Genomic DNA, 16,778 nt, shown 5'->3' with positions numbered 1-16,778 from the left:
GGTGAGGGATAGAGAGTTAGAAACATCGATCAGCTGCCTCCTGCACACTCCCCACTGGGGATGTGCCCGCAACCAAGGTACATGCCCTTGACCGGAATCGAACCCGGGACCCTTAAGTCCACAGGCCGATGTTCTATCCACTGAGCCAAACTGGTCAGGGCAAGATAAGTACTCTTGACTCCAGTTTCCATCACTGTTTGCCAAATAACTAGAACTAGCTTCATCTAAATTCTCTCTCACACACATATTAACAGAGAGAGAGAGATACAGAGAAAAAGATCCAGAATATAGCTTCCTTCAAATATATTCCTGCATTCCTCCCAACATAAAATATATAACATGAATTATCCTTAACAAACTCATGTCTTTTAGACGTGTATAATCTCCACCATAATGATAGAAGAATCTCAGTGATAAAGAACCATTATCATTCCCCTAATTTCCTTCTCTAAAAAGTTACTAGTACTCTCTATCTTTAGTTTACTTTTCTTCTTGGTGCCTACAAAGTTATTTTTGCAAATAAATGTTATGCCGCTTCTGAAATAAAGAAGCCATTATGAGTCAGGTTTTTCCTTTTTATCCCTTGTCACAATTGTCATCGCACTTCAGAAACGTATGGGATGAGTCTGCCAAATTAATCTTCCTAAGTCTGCAACTTTGCGACGTCCAATACACCCTGAACTCCTCCCCCTGACAATCACCGCCTTCCTGAATCTGGTCCTTTCTGGAGTGCCCTGGAAATGGCACCAAACTGGATTAAAGACACTGATGAATCTCCACCTTTCCAGTAGGGGCGTGCAGAAGGCAGCAGATCAATGATTCTCTCTCATCAGTGATGTTTCTATCTCTCTGAAATCAATAAAAATATATTTAAATATAAAATTAGACTAACTATACTATTTAAGGATTTTTCATGCTTTACTTTTATTCTACCCCTCCCAACCTCATGGCTGATTAAAAAAAAAAAAAGTGCCATGTAAGTGGCATCATCTATTACTACTGCTGTCCCTACTAGAGATGGTCTCCATCTCCAGGAACTTAAAATCCAGTTGAAGATCCAAGGACACTAGATTAAACCCAACAAAAGTCTATTTCTGATTGTCCCCAAACAAGCCCCACAGACAATAAGTGGTAGAGTGTGCATTCTCCACGGTGAAAATTGGTGCTCTAAGGGTGAAAAAAAAATGGTTTGTGACCTTCCAAAAGACATTATAATTTACGGGGGGCGGGGACAGAGCCGGCGGGGATAGGAAAACCTGTCTACAAAGACAACAATGAAAACAAAATGTTGAGAAACACTGACAGAGAAATCCACAGTGCACTTTATATTTGCTACTAATTGGCTAAATTACCTGGAACAAATTACCTAACCTAGTCTCACCTGATCCACGACCAACAGCATGGATTTTTTGCTTGGATTCCAACTACATCTTCTCATCCTTCTCTTCTCAAGTTTAATGTTCCTTCCTCAAAAAGGTCCTTTCCTGACCACTGTCTCACATAGGTCTCCCCCACCTTTTGCTCTCTCAGATCTGATCCACTTTCTCAAGCTGTGTGCCGGGGTCCAACGCCAGCAGGTCCAGGGGTTCCCAAAGGCGTAGACGGAGTCGGTGAAGAAGGAAGGACACGGAGACAGCGTTCAGTTGATCAGCAGCCTAGCCAGGATCTCCAGCCAGGATCTCCAGCCAAGTTCTGGTCTGGATCTCCAGAGAGGTTCTGCTGTTTATTGTCTTGTTACATCCGTATTTATACCAGTTGATTTTAATCCTGTCAATTTCTATTACAAAGGTTAGGGCGTTTCTTATCTCCATTCCAGGGAGTAAAGATTATGTAGCTTAAGCATGATTGTTTGTAGTTAAAGTGATTAACTACCCGCCTGGCACTTAGTTAAGGAGTTTCATCCCCTCCCTAACTTCAGGGAAAAATCCCTACCTGGGGAAACAACCTTTCTCGGAGAGGTGACCTTGGTTAAAACACACAGCGCTAAGGGGAGCAAACATATTAAGAACAGTATGCTATATACACCAGGTCCCTTGAAACATATGCTGTGCAGATGTTTCTATCCTGCAGCGACTGTGTCAAGCAGCAAGGATGGACCAGCTTCCGGCAGCTGTGGTTATGGGCGTGTTTCCTTTTTTCACTGGCTCTCTCCCACCCGGGGCCATGGGCTCCACGAAGGGGAGGACCCTGTCTGTTTGTGTACAAGAGTACACCCAGCCTGGCACAGAACAGGTGCTCGCTGGTTCTTGCCAAGCCCTTCCTCTTCACCAACTTTTATTCTCTTGATATACCAAAGGGTGGGCTGGGACCCTTTTCTAGAGATTAACCCCAAGAGATGGTCTCCAATCCCGGCAATTCATTAACTCTTACTTTCATTTAAAACCACTTCAAGGTCCCCTGGTCCCAGAGCATAACCTGTCAGAATTTTCTCCAAAATCTATGGTCAACAATAAAAATTTTAGTAGGATTTGTGCAGTTTTTACAATAATAACCTTGATATTAAGGGGGATGGGATGGGCAAAGAATATTTTTTACATGTAAGATAGAATATCAAAATGACTTTTTTTTACTCAATTAGTCCAAGAGTTTGAAAGACCTTTCCTTTCTTAATTCCAGTGGCTGCTGTTCCTCCTTTCAGGTGGGTCAAAAACTGAGCTGCTAATTGAGAGAAGAGGCCATGGAACAGTCTAGGTCAGTGATGGCGAACCTTTTGAGCTCGGCGTGTCAGCATTTTGAAAAACCCTAACTTAACTCTGGTGCTGTGTCACATAGAGAAATTTTTTGATATTTGCAACCATAGTAAAACAAATACTTATATTTTTGATATTTATTTTATATATTTAAATGCCATTTAACAAAGAAAAATCAACCCAAAAAAATGAGTTTGCATGTCACCTCTGACACGTGTGTCACCGGTTCGCCATTAATGGTCTAGGATTGTACACCATCCACAGGCAGGGGGAAAATGGATGTGAACGAGAGCTGAGCAAGTACACTGGGCAGAGGGAAATCAAACTAGAGACAGGGCGAGGTAATTCAAGTCAAATAGCAAACATTTGTATCTTTTTGCCTCCCTGGATGGAAATAGCTTCTGCCCGCTTAGGAGGAGCAGGCATCATTACAGTCAAACACATCTTAGTGAAAATGTAACATGAGGAGATGGGAAGATGACAATTCTTCTGACTTGCCTACAATAACAACTATGTACAGTGGGGCCTTGACTTACGAGTTTAATTCCTTCCGAGACCTACAATAACAACTATGTACAGTGGGGCCTTGACTTACGAGTTTAATTCCTTCCGAGACAGCTCGTTAAGGAGCTGGTTAACTCAAGTTACTCTATCAACTCAATGCAAAAAATCGGCCGAGAGATAGCTGGTATCTCAAAAAACTCGTCAGTCGGGACACTCGTAAGTCAAGGCCCCACTGTATCTTTCTACAGCAGCGGTTCTCAACCTGTGGGTCGCGACCCCTTTCACAGGCGTCGCCTAAATACATCCTGCATATCAGATATTTACATTATGATTCATAACAGTAGCAAAATTACAGTTATGAAGTAGCAACAAAAATAATTTTATGGTTGGGGGTCACCACAACATGAGGAACTGTATTAAAGGGTCGCAGCATTAGGAAGGTTGAGAACCACTGTTCTACAGCATCAAGATATTTGGCAAGTTCTAAACTATGTTTAGTTGGGAAAAATATATGTATACACAAATATATACACATATGTGTGTATATGTATGCATATAAGTATATAATTCACTAATATCCTTGTCTAGATATAAAAGTTATGTGGATTAAAATAAAAAATACTTCATTCCCTCAGTACTCTATTAAATGTGGCTTTTTTAAAAAAAAATGTAAGTTAGATCTTATTTTTTTATTCATTTTAGAGAGAGGGGGTAGGGGGAGAAAGAGAGGAAGGAGAAAAGAGAGAGGAAGGGGGAGAGGGAGAGAGAGAAACATCGATGGGAATCCAGCTTGCAACCTGAGCATGTGCCCTGACCAGGAATCAAACCAGCAATTTAGGTGCACCTGATGATGCTCAACCACCTGAACCACACCAGCCAGGGCAGTGAAGCTTTTTTTAAAAAAAGGTTTTAAGAAATAAATTTTAAAAGATGAAATCTACAAAACATTTTGTCCCGATGAGGCAACATCCTATTAAACAAAGGATATTAAAAGATAGTCCACGATTAAAATATGAAATTAATCTCTAATAGGACCAGAAGCTTAAGTAAATATTTTCTTTAATTAAGAAAAGCAATCCTTTCTAAAAACATCAGTCGATCCCATATAGACATTTCGGCACCACGGTCTCTAGTATCACTTAGTTATTTTTGCTACTAGGAAACATTTGCACAAAAACAAAATTAAAGTCCTCCTCTTGCTCCTATTCTTCCACCTAAAGGAATAAGCTCCATTGTTAGCAATACACTTAATAGCTCCACAGCAACTGGTATAATTGGGGTGTCGCAACAGGAGGATAACAAAGTGGAAAACAAAACGATATTCGTGTAGAAGAAAAAACACGTCCACACAGCCTTGCTGGGAAAACACCTACCAATGGGGGGCAGAAAAGGAGAACTTGATAAAAAGAACCCTTTTGAGGTTGCTAAGGGCAGTTGCTACCAGGCCTTTAAGACATTTAAGTATGCAATGGAGCAAATCCAGTTTTGAAAATGGTGAAATGTATGAAGTAACTGCAGTGACTTCACCAAAAGAACACAGGGGTGGGAAGAGATGAGGTTTCTGAAGCACGAAAGTGATTTTCATAAGTTTTCACATGTGACTCCCGAGAAGGTACGGGGTCTGAGAGGAATAGAGCTACCCCGTGGTCGGCAAACTGTGGCTCTCGAGCCACCTGAGGCTCTTTGGCCCCTTGAGTGTGGCTCTTCCTAAGCCTTAAGAGTACCCTAATTAAGTTAATAGGAATGTACCTACCTATATAGTTTAAGTTTAAAAAATTTGGCTCTCAAACGAAATTTCAGTCGTTGTACTGTTGATATTTGGCTCTGTTGACTAATGAGTTTGCCGACCACTGAGCTAAGCGAACCTTCCAAGTCAAGCACTGACAACTGGTGAGATGAAGGCGGGAGGAGGGGTGAAAGGAGGAGGGAGGGGCACGATCCTGGGCCAAAGACTTCCTCAGCTACAGAAGGCAGAGGGAGCAGACTGGGAATCAGGAAAACCGGCTCTTCATTGGCCTCTGCCTGATACAACCCAGGTGTAACTAATACAAACCAAAAAGTAGTATTTGAGAGTACTCAGCTCATTAATTCAGAAACATGTCTGCATCATGCTAGGAAATACCAAAAAAAAATTCTAGAAGGAACATAATTTCAACAGAAAAATCATATTATAGTATAGACTCCAGTGACAGAGAAAGGCCTAAGGATTCTGGAACAAAGAGGGGACACCTCCCCACACAGGTGAAGTGGAGAAGGGAGTGAGGAAAGTTCCCCACAGGGGATGCTGGAGGTCCCTTCGTCTGTGCTTTAAATCACTCCTCTAAGTATGGCCTGACAAGATCACCATTTCGAGAAACTCTCCACATTGCAAAACCCAGCGGACACTGTGTTCTCATCTTACTCAACTCCTCAAGATCTTACAACAGACATGATTACTCCACCTTGCTTTAAACACGTGATAATGTTGGCGTCTGTAACACGGCTCTTTTGGTCTTCCTCCTACTCACTGGTTACTCCATGGTCTCCGACTTCATCTATAACTCTGTTATTCCTCCGGGGCCTGATCTCTATCTCTCTGCTCTGCCTACAAAATCTCCCTAGGTGATTCTAGATTTCCCATAACCTTATATACCACTTCTAGGCTGGCACAACTCTGGCCCTGATCTTGTCCCTGAATGTAGGTCTCTCAATCACCGCTGGCCATTGGACATCCACCCCCATTAAGATGACTAACAGGCAACTCAACTAACCACTGGCCAAAACAGAACTCTATTCCCTACAACCCCGTCACCCACCAAAACACAAGGAGTTCTGCTTGATTTCTCCTATTCTCTCGTGTCACCCATCCAAACCTATCTCCATAAGTCTTGTTGATTCTATCTCCAAATCTCTCAAATCCATCCACTGCCCCCCACTTCCAATACCACCCCTCTCCACCAGGCCACACCACTTCTCGTGTAGAATGCTGCCAAGAACTTCATAACTGGTCTCCTTACTCTTAGCCCTTCCTACTCCCCCCAGCAGCAGCTAAACTAGATGTTACAAATGTAACTCAGATCATGTCCCTCTCCTTCTGGGATCACTTCACAATGCCCGCTCATTCCATCTGGAATGAGACTCACACTCCTTACGAGGTCTGCAAGCCCTCCCCAACCTGGTCCTGCCTGCCTCACCACCTCCTCTCACCCCTTTCCTGCCCAGACCCTGCTGCCAGACTGGCCTCTCTCCCTCTCCCTGTGTGACCAAGCGCTTTCCCTCCCCAGGCAGATACGCATGCTCTTCCCTCTACTGGGTCTACTTATCCTTCTCATCTTAGTGCAAGTCTGACCTCTTCCAACAAACCTTTCCTGACGACGCTATTACAGGTTTCCCACTCTCTACTGTTTTCACCATTTCCTTTGAAGAAGTCCAAATCTGCACTTATCTTGTGTTTACTGGTTTTACTCACTCACTTATCATCTGCTCAACCTCCCTTTTCAACACTCTTTTCTCTCTCAACACACACTCAATCTCCATTAAGGAAGAAACCTTGACTGAATCCCTAGAATCAAAAATAATGTCTAGCATAAAGCAAGTGCTCAAAAAACTGTGTTAGATACATTAATCAATTTCAGAAAGGATTAAGGATGGCTTGGACCCTGTTTTAGCCATCTGTGCAGTGCAGGTATTTTAAAAAGTCAATCCATTTGTGAAATCCAAGGCACTATCTTGAGAAGTTTGTGAGAACAGTGGCTTGCCCAGGGGCCAAGGACATTTTTTTGGTATGAAATCCACTGCTATGGGTTCTTAGAGGATGGTTACACCCTGGGGGCAGGTCAGCAACTGGTCCAGGGTCGGGTCTTTGTAAGCTCAGAAACAATTTTATCAGTTCACCCAGGAGAGATAAGCTCTGGATATCTGATTTGTACTAACAAGGATGCAACAGAAAACATGAATATATTAATTTATCAAGATTGCTGGGAGATTACTGGTGAAGGAAGTTACTTGCTTGATCATGTACATAGCCAAGACACCTTCATTCTGCTATGGAATATTGACAGGGAAAAATAAGTTATTAACCAATAATTGCTTGAGGAGGATAAAATGCAAGCAAATGAGTCAGTCATGAAGGGCATTACACCTACAAAGCCATGTCTTGAGAACTTCCTAGACGAGAGAGGTAAGGGACTAGAAACTACATCATGAGATTAGGCAGCCCTTTCCCAGGGCTGGCTTAAGGAACAAATCAAAACCTAGACCAGTGATGGTGAACCTATGACACGCGTGTCAGAGGTGACACGCGAACTCATTTTTTTGGTTGATTTTTCTTTGTTAAATGGCATTTAAATATATAAAATAAATATCAAAAATATAAGTCTTTGTTTTACTATAGTTGCAAATAATAAAAGATTTCTATATGTGACACGGCACCAGAGTTAAGTTAGGGTTTTTCAAAATGCTGACACGCCGAGCTCAAAAGGTTCGCCATCACTGTTCTAGAGACTGTGTGTAACCTTGGCGCATGCCCCCTTCCATCCACAAAGCCAGCAATGGCTGTTTGAGTTTTTCTAATGATGCCAACTCTCTGGTTCTGACTCTTCTGCTTCCTTTTTCCACTTCCAAGGATCCTCGTGATTTCACTGGGTCCACCCAGAAAACCCAGGGTAGTCTCCAAGTCGTAGCATCATCTGATTAGCAACCTAATTCCATCGGCCCATCTACTTCCCCCTTGCCATGTTCTGGAGATTAAGATGTGACCATCTCTGGGGGACCATTATTCTGTCTTCTGTCTTCAATCGTAATGAGAAAACAGCCAAATAACTTCATCTGTACAAGCTACTCTCCTCAAATAAGGATATTTAAGTACTTTAATTTATAATAGGTGAAAGCCCTGAAACTAAAAACAAAATTAAATACTGCTAGAATAGTCGATGTAATCTGCAGCTCTTCTCACTGAGCTGAGTGTGCCAAACAGGGGAAGGGGAGAATACATCGCCCCCTTCCCAGACCACCACCAGGCCTGATAGCACACTCAGAAGCTTTTAGACAGAAATGTTTGGTCATACCATATTGAAAATACAGCGTTGATATCTTTCAATAACAAGAGCGAAAAATCTATGACCTAGTTGTAATCCTCCACACAGTAAATCATAAGGAGTTCGACAATCATAAGGAGTTTGAACAGGTGTGACTTTTCCTTTGATAAAACTACAAATTGAAAGGGCCCAAATGTGAGATACACACTAGATTCCACGGTCAGCAGTGTAGTGGATAGTAACTCTGAAACCAAACAGTCTGCTTCAGAACCTAATTCTTCTGTGTGACCACAGGCAAGTGATTTAACCTCCGTTTCAAGTAGAGACCCTAAAATGGGCATAATATCTGCTGCACAGTGATTTAGGAGGAGTAAATAACTAAGAGCTCTAAGTGCTCAAAACAAATCCTCACATAGAGTAAGCTCTGTAAGTATTTGTTCAAAGTAAACTTTTAAATGTTTCTGTTTGCTGCTCATAACTTGCCAATCAAGCTATAGTCCAAGGGAATGTATTTCTCAGCACTAACTAATGTATCACAGAGCATATACACACTGCTCCATGGGGCTAATACATACACACACACACACACACACACACATACATATACACACAGATATATATATATAGATAGATAGATAGATAGATAGATAGATATAGATATATAGATATAGATATAATTTAACATAAACAATGCCCTTTGTTGGTATTAAAGTTCGGTAAGCAATAACTGGATGATTAAGCAACCCGCTGAACAAATGCAAATCTCAGAAAACAGTAGCAGCTGCAGCTGTGTTACATACACTGTCTCAGGGCCTCCTAAAGAAAGACGCAGAGCATTGGGGAGGACAGTAGGGTCTGTGATTCTTAATGGCCCCGGCATTTTCTGGGACAGTGGTGTTCATGGTACAATACTCCTCAGAAGGCTGAGCTCTGCAAGGATAGTAGCATTTGTGCTACATTAACAAGCATCCGCTGAGAGGCCCGGCATATTGTGATTGCAGCTCTGAAAGCTTTTCAGCATTCACAGTGATGTCATAAACTTCTTATAAAAGTTCTTGAATTCAATGGCAGTGTACAATCAACTTCAATATTTTCATTTTAACCCGGAAGGAAAGGAGGAGGGGAGCGTGGAGTAGGATCCAGACCCTACCAGTACAAGGCAAGATGTGACAAATAGATATTCTAATCCTAAAATATGGAAGCCACCTTAATGAGAAATACTGTAATAATCTGATTTCTTTAGGTAATAAGATTGAGCCCTTTGTTTTCAAAGTTAGAGGTGCAGCTTATTGTGCAAAAAATAAAATAACAATAGCTAAGCAACTCCATATTAATACCAATCAGGCATTATTCTCAATGTTTTAGCCATAGAAAGTCATATCACTCATACATTCATCTTATGAAGTAAGTACTATTTTATTTCCATTTTACAGCCAGGAAATGGAGATTCATCTGGGAAAGTTGCCCCCAGCCACCTAGCGTTAAGTAGTGGTGGTGTTAGGACTCAGGTCCATGCTGGCTTAAGGAAGCAGGCAGGCATTCATCTTTGTGGCATTACTTAAAGATCTTTAGGCAGCACAGACCAGAGAAACATTCCAGGAAATGGGGTGGTAGACAAACAATCCCGTGCAAAAAATATATCCCAACAAACCGGCCACACCTCGGAAACCAGTGGAGACCTTACCGAAAGCCATGAAGGATCTCGGGCATTAGAATCCGCTGGCTCTGGCTTCAAATCCCTGCTCCACCTCCTACTGGCTCTGCAGCCTTGAGTACACTAACCTTTCTACAGGTTGCTACCTCCACAGTGGAGATAACACAATTTCTGTCTTGCAGGCTTGTCTGAAGATGAAGACAGCATTTCACTGGCTCTCCACTCGCTCCTATCTCAGGGGCCCTACACCATTATTTAACTGTCACCATTTTACTTCCCTCCCTCCAGCTCTGTGTTTGAGGAAGCTTGGAGAACCAACTTGAGTGTTTGGCCTCTCTCTGTGGCCCCTGTTTCAAAGGCTTACCTTCACTTCCAACTCCTGCTGCCAGTCTTTTTCTGAAAGGTCTCCACAACTCTTTGGAGATGGGGTGCTATCTAAAGGTATCCCCCCTCCATGCCACCCCCATGAGTTAAGCAGTCCATGACCCAAAACCACTTACTCTTTGATCCTCTTCCCTACCCCTAAATAAAACAGCTCATGCCTTCACAGTGTGCCCAGGTGTAGATGAGACTACCTGATGAAAACAGTTCCCAGATAAGAAGTATCCTTACCCCACGTAGGCGGGGTGCATGTCAAGAGGTGGCTTCCCAGGATTGTCATGGGCAGAGCAGCCGAGAGACAGCCGACACCCCTGCCAGGCCCTCGAGCATCATACCCCATGGCTCCGGTTCTAACAGGAGGAGCCAGTTCCCAGGCCTTGAGAGGACACGCACCCCTCGAGGAATGTGCATTTGGCTTCGTCCCATCTTCCTCTCTGCAGTTCTTTTCCCACCTCTGGGCCACGCCTCCCTCCAGTCCCTCCCAATTTGTAGAAAAGCTTTTTAAAAGTTTATTTCTTACCATGTATTTTGCATTGCTAACCATCTTAATTCGAAGAGGTGAATTAAAGTGCAGGGATGGATGCTTATTCCTCAATTTTCCATAAATATGATACCTCCAGTTCCACAGCTTCAATTGAACAGTAATTTGCCTTTATTCAGATCACCACGGAGCACTTTCTGGGGGTGGGCAAGTATGCTGGGCAAACTTAGAGCTGAGGATGCTGAAGGTCAGTATGTTGCCTGAGGTTGGCCCTGACATCTAGGCATCTCCCTTTCCACAGCTGAAATGTATCACTACCCATCCTCAGCCCAGGCCTACCAGGCGAGAAGTGGCACATACCTGAAGGGCCCTTCTGTAGTTTCACCCAACGTGACTTTTAGTAGTTGGCTGTCTTTTCTGCCTCTTGGGCCTTGAATTTATTACCTTTCATTCCCCTCCCATTTAACAATTTTACTATGTGCTTTTATTTAAATTTTTAAAACAGTAAAAAGGGGTATAATGAAAGAAAAGAGGCACAAACGCTCAGTTGGCGTGGCTCAGTGGTTGAGCATTAACCAACCTATCAATCAGGAAGTCATGGTTAGATTCCAGTCAGGGCACATGCCGAGTTGTGGACTCAATCCCCCAATAGGGGGGCGTACAGGAGGCAGCCCATCGATGATTCTCTCTCATCATTGATGCTTCTATCTCTCTCCCTCTCCCTTTCTCTTTGAAATCAATAACAATATATATTTTTTTAATAAAGATGCACATACAAGGGCCTCAATCCAGTTAATGCTGCTGCTTCTTTTTCAAAAAAAATCTAAGAATGTGCACAAGTTGGTGTGAAAGTTTTAAGCAACTATCAAACTAAGACACAAAACTGTAAGGCTGAATTTTGAATTATAAGCAAGTAATCGAATTGGTGTTTGGCAGTAAGGAAAAACCACTCAGCTTATTTGCTGATTATCCTATGTACATATAATTCTATTAGCTATTTCTCTAAATTCTACTTCCAATTTCAAGTCATTATTAGAAATTAATAAATTGAACTGATCATGGTTTCTGTATGAAGAGGCTGAACTGGACACCACTCATATTCCAGCATCCTTTATCAAAACCATCAGGATAAAGTAACTAGCACTGAAAATGGAAAAATAAACCCAAAGCACCATTAAAATTTTTGACTCAGAGTAGCAAAGAGGGCATGATATTAGAGTAAAACTTGAGAATATTTTATTTTATTATTATTTTTTAATCCTCACCCGAGGACATTTTTCCATTGATTTTTTGAGAGAGTGGAAGAGAGAGGGAAAGACAGAGAGAAACAGCAATGTGAGAGCAACACACTGATTGGACCGGAATTGAACCCAGGACGCTCTAGCCACAGAACAAAATGAAAATTAGCTAATGATTTCATTAAATCAACCCCAAATGTCTTACTAATGGTCTACCTTTCAAGAGATCACCCGACAAATGTGTAAAGTTTTTTCTTTTTAAAGAAAAAAGGTGACCTACTTAAAATTTATGGACTCCATTTTAAACCTGGCGATAAATCTGCTAAACGCAATATCTGAAAAACGTAACCTGTCTCCCTTACTGGGTACCGAAGGAAGCAAACGGAAGAAGTAGTCTTTATGTTAGAGAGCTGCTTGGCACGGTGAGCACTGCTCCATGGGGCTAATAACAATAACAGAAACCCAAACAGTCCTTCCAGAAAGGCTGCGTGTTCCATTTCCATCAGATAAACCCCTTGTGTAATGAGCTACTGACCTATTGTGCAGCTCCACGGAGAATGCTGATCCCATTGCTGACATCTTATTAGAAACACTAAAGGGACACAGAAAGCAAAACTCTTAAATTTTAAAAAGGAGAACGCTTTCTAATTCTGAATATGGTTTTTAAAAGGGCAGCTAAATTAAACATTATAAATCACTTTTTGAAATGCAAAATGACTAAAATAATCATGGATGTGCCCAGAGATATAGGTAGGAGGATATTGAATACAGAGTTACTAAATATAGTGAAAACTGCCCTGGCCAGGTAGCTCACTTGGTTAGATGCAGGTGGATCCCAGTCAAGGCACACAAGAATGAACCAATGAATGCCTAAATAAGTGGGACAACAAATCAATGTTTCTCTCCCTCTGTCTCTGTCCCCCACCTTTCTCTCTCTCCTTCCTTCCCTCATTCCTTCCCTTTCTCTCTCTAAAAATTAACTAAAATTTTAAAAAATGAATTAGTGAAAACTGGAAACAAAGAACTGCTGAGATTTAGATATATAATAGAAAACTATAAATGATGCTGTAGGAGTATTTTGGTAATATAAAGATGTCCATATTTGGGTGGGGGGAAAAAAGTAAGTTACAAAGTAGTATGAACCCAGTTTTGTAGAGAATAACTTTCTAGTTGTGTAACTTGAGTAAAGTTACTTAATTTCTCTAAATCAGTTTTCTCTTCAATAAAAAGGAGATAATCATAGTATCTACCTCATAGGGCTAGAGTGAGGATTACAGGAGATTCTGGTGTATAGAGCAACTGGCACATTGGCTGGCTAATAGGAAGCTCAATACATGCTAGCTCTTCGTGTTATATGTTCATTGGGTAAAAAAAGAATTTGAGGTTATAGCGGTAAGTGGTTTTCTGGGTGGTAGCTAATTTGTTTAACTTGTACTTTTAAACTTCTGTAAGTATCATACTACTTATAATATGGGGAAATACTAATGAATTGGAATATTCACATAGAGTGATTATTCTTTTGTTATGCCCAGATTTCAAGATTCCCAAGACCCCACCAGGGAGCCAGCCAGTCCGATGCAAAAGCAAAGAGTCCTTCATTTTGAACTAGTTCGGCTCCCCAACCACACTCACCGATGCTACAGTAAGCCCAGTGGCAGAGAGCGAAGCCTGATGGGACGAGAGGTTTTATAGGGGGGTGGAGTAAGGGCAGGAGAGGGGACTGTAGGCCCTGCCGATTGGCCAGGCGCGAGTCCGTGTCTCTTTACATAGAATGTGGTCATAGTGATGGCGTGCACTTCCCTTGATTATCATTGGTTAGTCCAGAGAAATCCTGGGCGTGGCCAGCAGAGGCCCGGGCCTCCAGGAAGAAGCCCTGCCGAGCACATGGCTCTGCCCAAAAATGGAGGACCCAGGGCAAGATGGAGGGCGCAGTCCTCACCCCTGGACAGGTGTCCTTCCCCAAGGGCTGCTCCCCAGCACCCAGGAGCCCAGGGCACCGTTCCCCTGTTGGAGGGGGCTCGGGCCGCCCCTGCTCCCCCAGAGCCCCGGGCCTTCCCCCTCTCTGCGGCCCTCGGCCTTCCTGGGCAGGAAACTAGACCGGGGCAGCCAACCCAGCGCCGGTGCCCGGAGACGGGCGGGGACGGGCTGGCGAGAGCCCGCTGGGGAATGCTGGGACCAACCGCGGGGAGCGCTGGGCATCAGGTCCTCTAGGTTGAGGTCTTGCCCTTTCACTGTCAAAAATCTACCATAGTGCTTTGCTCACAATAAATAAATCTTGGTTGAATTGAATTTACCCTTCAGAATTCATTTAAACAAGTTTGCCCTAGAACATTTAAAATTATTTAACTGAAGGCTAAACTTGCTTATAATAAACTAGGTAAAGCAAGGCATAGTTACATTGTTCAGCCCCATAACTTAAGAGCCCCACTTCAAGACCCATTAGAATGCCACTAGAACTTTCATTATCAAGTGGGGAAAAGCCTAAGATAAGGTAATCACTTCTAGTTTCCTCCCAACTCCACCCCTCTCCTCCTTCTTGACACTTTCTCTTCCTTCCCATAAGCAAAGCCTAAGGGTTCTCTCTAGTAGACTGTAACCCCCAAGGACAGTAAGTGCGCTTAGCATCCATAGTACCTAGCACAGTGACTGGAATGGTAGTTGCTCACTAAATATTCACCAACTGGATGAATTGACTAAATGTCTGATAGCGGCAGTTCGGAATAGAGACTTCAATTCCCCCATATGAGAATTGGATAAAGATAGGTAGACTTGACCAGCCGGTGTGGCTCAGTGATAGAGTGTCAACCTATGAACCAGGAGGTCACAGTTTGATTCCTGGTCAGGGCACAAGCCCTCCTTGTGGGTTTGATCCCTAATGTGGGGAGTACAGGAGGCAACTTATCAATGATTCTCTCTCATCATTGATGTTTCTATCTCTTTCTCCCTCTCCAAAATAAATAAAAATATATTTTTTAAAAAGGATAGGTAGACTATCTTTAGTTTGAAACTGTCTAGAATTCTTAGTAATTGTTCTTTAAAAACACACACACACACATACACACACAGGGAAAACATCTCACTTCAAAGTATCACTTCTTTAAAAAGAAAAAGTTCTTACTTGCATTCCATTGTCTATGTTAATGGATATAAGATTATTTCCATTTTTCCCTATACCATGTTTTCAAAGTCCCCCAAGAATCCCAGAGAGCTTGAGTAACTCATTCAAAGTAATTCAGCAAGTAAGTTACCACCTAGTTAATGTCAGGTTTCTGGATGCCACTGCTCAAGATCCCTCTACAGGGGCACCTGTGACCTTTGACCCTAAAAGTTGTAGCTATCAGAAGAACAAATGTTTTCAACAACCTGAGCAAGTGCTTAAGCTTCTTCCAAATACTTCCTAGGGCTTTTATGAGATTCTACAAGAAGAGAAACAAAGGCCAAGAGACAGCAATGTAAAGGTGCCCAAGTGTTTCCTTCCAGGTTCCTACGTCAACCAGCTTCACTTAAAAACGAAACGAAAGAAATCAAGTTAAATATTAACTCATGAAAAAAACCAGAAGACTATTGGGAAGCAAGGCTATCATCAAACCAAGGGAAGGGCTGTAAAAAGGAAAGTCTGCACAGCTTATACTTTTTTAAAGGTGAAGGATAAAGTTTGAGCTTTTTCCACACATGCAGCTTTCCTCCAAATGCCAGGTGTTCACTTCCAGGCACTGCTCTGACCTTGTTTAAACACTAAATGGCAGTTCCCTTAACACCTTTCAGGTGTTTACATTGAAGTGTTTCCCATCCTGGTATACACACTCAGAATGTAGACATCACTTCTTGCTCCTAGGAACCTGCCAAAGGATTGCACATACAAAACTTCAGACAGTGGTTCTCAACCTTATGGCCCTTTAAATACAGTTCCTCATGTTGTGACCCAACCATCAAATTATTTTCGTTGCTACTTCATAACTGTAATGTTGCTACTGTTATGAATCGTAATGTAAATATCTGATATGCAGGATGGTCTTAGGAGACCCCTGTGAAAGGGTCGTTCCACCACCAAAGGGGTTGCGACCCACAGGTTGAGAACCGCTGGCACAGCTTTATAAGTAGAAAGTTTTGTGGAAATTAACTGGTTATTACCTGAGCCCCTGGAACATCCTTTTATTTATACATAAACAGTAATTTGCTGAGGTCTCCTTTGTGCCAGACATTATAGCTCCTTTGCACTATCGTCCTCCAGTCCTCTGAAGTCCTTATATACAGTCCCGTTTTACTAGATCAGAGTGTTCAAGTAACTGAGAACCCACGATTAACAGATGGAAGGAGGGGTGAACCAAGAATTTGAAAAGTTAAGTTTAAATTCAAAATGCACACCTAACCTATGAGGTTCAGCCTAAGAAACACTAAACAGATCTCTTGGCCAATTTAAAATGCCTGTCAAAATGGCTTTACGGTCATATCAGAGCAGGCAAGATAAAATAGAAGAATGACGAAGATTGACCAATAAAAGATTACAGGACTTGACACCAGTTATTTCAAGACGTAGCCGCAGGTTAGTAACAATTATCCATCTCTCAGAAAGACAGACAGTTCCCTCCCACCTATTTGCGCTGAGAAACCAAGTCTTTCCTTAAGGGGATGGCCAAGCGTTGAAAGGTTTCAGCGTGGGCTGCCCAGAGCCGGGTCATTACTGTCCACGTATCATCAGCAAGTGCCTCCCAAAAGGGAAAAGAGTCAGTCCCTCCTCCTTCGCCACCCGAATTCAGCCTTGACCTCTCCGGAGTGTCTCTGGACCACCTATGGTCTAAGCGTCCTTCCAACGCC

At 42.5% G+C, this 16,778-nt stretch overlaps 1 protein-coding gene across 1 annotated transcript in view; it reads right to left on the bottom strand.

The window, feature by feature from the left end:
* Nucleotides 1–16,778, bottom strand: part of SGMS2 (sphingomyelin synthase 2) — an 87,910-nt gene that overhangs the window by 70,759 nt on the left and 373 nt on the right. The window lies entirely within an intron of this gene.

The sequence above is a fragment of the Myotis nattereri genome, assembly GCF_964212035.1.
Source record: "Myotis nattereri genome assembly, chromosome: 1".
Taxonomy (NCBI): domain Eukaryota; kingdom Metazoa; phylum Chordata; class Mammalia; order Chiroptera; family Vespertilionidae; genus Myotis; species Myotis nattereri.
This window is presented reverse-complemented; position numbering and strand designations above follow the sequence as displayed.